Source organism: Dasypus novemcinctus, chromosome 9, assembly GCF_030445035.2.
Source record: "Dasypus novemcinctus isolate mDasNov1 chromosome 9, mDasNov1.1.hap2, whole genome shotgun sequence".
In the NCBI taxonomy this organism is placed as follows: domain Eukaryota; kingdom Metazoa; phylum Chordata; class Mammalia; order Cingulata; family Dasypodidae; genus Dasypus; species Dasypus novemcinctus.
The window spans coordinates 1,374,463-1,379,664 of record NC_080681.1 but is presented as its reverse complement, the minus strand read 5'-3'; the positions used below and the strand labels follow the sequence as shown (position 1 = coordinate 1,379,664).

The 5,202-nt window shown below is 36.1% G+C and overlaps 1 non-coding gene across 1 annotated transcript; it reads left to right on the top strand.

Moving 5' to 3' along the window:
- Positions 1-767: 767 nt before the first annotated feature.
- Positions 768-873, top strand: LOC131279931 (U6 spliceosomal RNA). The gene has a single exon (XR_009187436.1). It is a non-coding gene; the product is annotated as a U6 spliceosomal RNA (small nuclear RNA).
- Positions 874-5,202: the final 4,329 nt, after the last annotated feature.

Here is a 5,202-nt window from a genome sequence, read left to right as displayed (position 1 = left end):
GTAATTGGATTCTATGATAATAGGCCATATTTTTCCTAGGATACCAGGGAAATAGAAATATCTATAATCCAAAATGTGTAAATTAAAAATTTTTTTCATTCTGCCCTAATATGATAGGTTAGAATACTGTTTTCTATGTTCTTCTGCATTAAACAGATTCATAAATAATTTATATAATATTATAAAAATCCAGTTTTGAACATTTGTAATATTGCCCTAAATTATATTAGATCAATCAATGATTAGTCTATATTAGTGCAACTATAAACAATATTTTAGAGATTTGAATGAATAAAAGTAATTAAGATATGAGAAATGTTTCAGTTATATGTAGAAAGCAGAAATAAGATTTTAAATTTAGCTTTTTCTCTTTCTATTCTTGTCTCTCTATATAAATATACAACATCAATTAGTCTGTTTGTTAAGGAATTATATAAAGACCATTTACTATTTATTCATTCATTCATTCAATGAACATATTGCAATTTCTATTTATTGGCAGGTACTTTAATAAACATACTATTTAGAGTAAATAAAACAAGCAAGGATTACTGTCACAGTGAAGTGTGTGTCACATTTAACAAGGTGAGACATACTTATCCAGGACTAGAGGTTCAAATTGTGCAGCATGGTCACCTTTACTGCCTTCATGGGATTTTGTGTCTTCTGGGAAACCACATTGACCCATTATCTGCAATAGGGTGATACATGTTCAACCGTGTATTGGTAGCCAGCATCCAGGAAAGTTAATTTCAAATGAGGATGGGGTGCTCACTTTGGCAACACATAAACTAAAATTGGAATGATACAGAGACAATTACCATGGCCCTGTGCAAGGATGCCATGGAAGTTCATGAAGCATTCCATATTTTTCATTGGTGTGGGGTGTTATTGATGGGGAACACATGGTTGGGAGGGAGTTCTTCAGGACATGTACATAGAGTATATAAAATGTTTGGATATCTGCTGGGTATTTTCATAGTACTTAGAGTTACAAACAACAACTGAGGGAGTGTTGAAGTCCGAGCCAGGGGAGCTCTGTCACATTCCTCAATGGAACAGCAACAATCCCCCAAGTGCAAAGGCAAACTTCAGTGAAGAAGGATGGTCCAGTGATGAGCCCCTGATACTGATGACTATGCTTATGAGCCTCTGTGTCTGATATTTCAACTAGGTCTAGAGCTACAGGGTGCCTAAGAGTTACCTCTTGAGAGCCTCCATGTTGCTCAAATGTGGTCATGCTCTAAACCAAACTCAGCATGTAAATGCATTAACTTACCCCCAGTATGGGACATGACTCCCAGAGATGAGCCTCTCTGGCACCGAAGGATTACTACCAATCACTAGCTGGTGATGCCACTAGAAAAAAGCCTTGAATAAAAGGGGGAAATAGTAAAAACAAATGAATTTACATGGCTAAGAGTCTTCAAAGTGAGTTGGGAGGTCATCAGAGGGGTTGCACTTATGCACATCTCAGCAGGATCCCAGAGCCAGCCAAAGTAGATACGGCCTCAGGTACTGGTGCTCCTGAGGGCTACAGAGACACACAAGTTCTTCAGTCATGGCAGATGGCTCTGGAGTACAGTGCTTTGTCAGTGAGCCCTATTTTGGAATTTGTGTTCCTGAATGTGATGGAGTTGGACTCAGATGTGATCTTTCTACACATACCTCTTCTGTCACTTTTACTGAACCTGTGGTTGGCACTGAGGTTGGTATATACTCAGGAGACTTGAATCTCTGCACTGTGCATGGGCCAACTGGGCCCTGAGCTTCAACGGAGTTGCAACGCCTACTCTCCAGTTCATTGGACTTAGCCAGGTCAGCTAACCAGGAGGTGAAGATGGTTAACCACCACACCAGGGAACTGAGAGTGCTTAATACTGCAAGCAGGAGAATTGCATCCATCATCCATGTGTGTGGGATCTAAGCCTCCTCTCGATTTAGAGGTGGTGTGGACATAACCATCCCAGGGTCCACAGGATGGAGGAGTAAAATATGGATTAGAGTATACTTACTGGTATTCTACTAAAGAACTATTGTGACTTTAAGAATGGAAGAAATTGTATCATTGATATGGAGACAGTGTCCACGGTACTTGCTGAGATCAGGGAGAGGAAGGAAAAGATGTGATGTGGGGGCATTTGCAGGACTTGGAGTTGTCGTAAATGATATTGCATGGACAGATGCTGGACATTATATATATCCTGCCATAACCCCCAGAATGGACTGTGGGAGAGTGTAATCTGCAATGTAAACTCTAAACCCTGTGGTGCAGCTGTGCTCCAAAATGTATTCACCAAATGCAAAGAATGTGTGACAATAATGAAAGAGGTTGTTGATTTGGGAGGAGTGGAGTGAGGTGAGAGGTATATGAGAATCTCTTATATTTTTAAAATGTAACATTTTTTGTGATCCCTGTATCACAAAATAAAACTAGGAAAAAAACTAGAAAAAATAAATCTAAAAATTAAAAAAAAAGGATGGGAATAATTTGCAAACAAAAACCAGATAATTGTAATTTAATTTGATTTGCATTAGCAGAGATTGTTACACTTATTTAAACATTGAATGTCCTATAACCCAGACAGAGATGCTGTATATGAAGATATCATCTTTAACACCTGTATATTTTAATAATCTTCCTCACAACAGTATTTTTTTGAAAGTAAATATTCCTTACATAAGACATTTGTCAACTTTGAAGTACATAATTCATAGTAAAAAGTGTGACTTTTCCTTCTTGCTCACTTTCATAATTTTCTTATACTAATTTTATCAATTACATGTAATTAAAATAACTAAGGTAATTAAATCTAATTACTAACCACTCATTCAGGTGGTGACAAAGAAATATACTCTAAGACATGATGAAATTTCAAGATAATTGTTATTGAGTCTTTAATAAAACCAGTTTTTAAAAAATTGTATCAAATTTCTGTACCTAATATCATTTCTAACCTTCTTGGAACAATATACCAATCTGATTATTACTCAACATTTTCCTCTTTGCATGATTATCTATGGGTGTAAGCGCTGATGCATTCCATCTCTAAAGGTAGATATACACTTAGCTTTTATTGCATAGATGGAGGAGCATTAATGCTGGAGATTCTAAATGACATGGAGTCTTACTAGATCAGTACATAAATTAAATTTATAATTAAATTAATAGGATGAATAATTTCATACATGATATTTTAAAGATGATACCAAATCCATTTAATAATTCATTATAAAGATGTCATATAAAAATATTTTCTTTAAAAAGCTAGAGAAAAATTTTACATAAGGGTAAGAATTTATCTCAAGCAGAGCCACACAATTGTGGTGTTGCATGAGTTTAATAAATTAGGTTCTATGTGAATTTTGTTTTAAAAGGACTAAAGGCAAAGGAAAATGGAAAATTATGAATTATACATGCATTTGTTTATGCATATTTCTTTATATGTAATAAGGTATGTATGTATTTTGAAATCTATGGGAATTTTGACAAAAATGTTAAGCCTCTTAGGAGAATGTTAAGACAGGTATTTGGAAGTACTAATTTTCTCTCAAGTGCCTGAATAGTAAACTTTAAGTAGCTACATAATAAAATTTTATTGCCATACATGTACCATAATTGAAAAATATATAAAGATCATTTATGAGAATTTAAATTTGCTAACATAGTTACATATTTACTAATGGCATCTCTCACAGATTCTTTGACTTTCTTATTACGGAGGCTGTAAATAAAAGGGTTCAGCATTGGTGTTATGATGGTATTAAGTACAGTGGCAAATTTGTTAACATCCACTACATTGTCCTTTTTTGGGCGAATATAGATGAAAATAGAACTCCCATAAAAAAGTGTGACCACTGTGAGGTGAGAAACACATGTGGAGAAGGCCTTCTGCCTTCCCTGATGAGAAGGAATCCTGAGGCTAGTAATGACAATGTAGGTGTAAGAGACACCTGTCAACAGAAAAGAGCCCAAGAGCAACACAGCAGAAGATATGAAATCTGCCAGCTCTGCCAGAGAGATGTCTGCACAGGCCAGCTTTAGCACTGGGGCACTGTCACAGAAGAAATGATTAATTACATTTGGCCCACAAAAGGGTAGAGGAGCAGTTAAGATGAATGTAGGTAAAATCAACACAAATGCACCCACATAGGATCCCAACAGCAATATTATACATGTCCGCTTGCTCATGATGAGGGCATACCTCAGTGGGTTGCAGATGGCAATGTATCAGTCAAAGGACATGACAGCGAGGATGAAGAATTCTGTGGATCCCAGGAGGAAATAGAAGAAACACTGTGTGAGGCACTCCTCCAAAGATATTGTTTTGATAAGTAAAAATGTGTTGGCTAGCATTTTAGGCACCACGGTGGACATAATGGTGACATCAAGGAAGGAAAGGTTGGCTACAAAGAAATACATTGGTGAATGAAGATGGTAGTCACAACACACGAGAAGGATCATGATGGTGTTGCCCATCAGAGAGATCATGTACATGAGCAGGAACACAAAGAAGAGAAGAAACTCTATTCCTTTCTCATTTTGAAATCCTAGAAGGATGAACTCACTGACTCTGGTTTTGTTTCTGTGATCCATAAAATTCCAGTTCAATCTGGCACAACAGAAAGAGAAGTTTAGGGTGGCTTTTGCATTTTAACCCTGGAAATACCATACCAATGTCAACGGACTAAAGGTCATTTCTCCAGTGTATAAATGACTCCTGTGACAAACTGTGAAATATATGCAAGTTCAAGTATGTGATTCACTCAAAATTACAGGATACGTGCCACTGTAAAATTGTGACAAAATTTGCATTAACTTGTGTCCTCTCCTAAGTTTAGGGAATCTAACATTGCATTCAGCTATTCCCAGTTGATGTGGAACACACTCATATTGGACAGACATGTTACAGTGGCTTTAATCCATTCAGATGTAAAGGTATTTATAGGAGGAAGAGTTGCAATACATATAATTACACAATTATATATAAAAATGATGTGTTTAAAGTGCTTTATTTTGATTGAGAAGACAAACTATTTATAAAATAACTGAACATGTTTATGTAATAGACATTTTCCTTAAAGCTCATGGCATGACACGCTGATTCCAACCTCCATATTTTCAGATCAGCAGATAAACTAAACAATGTAAAATCAGCCTGGATGTAATCTCTCTAAAAAAATTCTTCAGTGTGAATACAA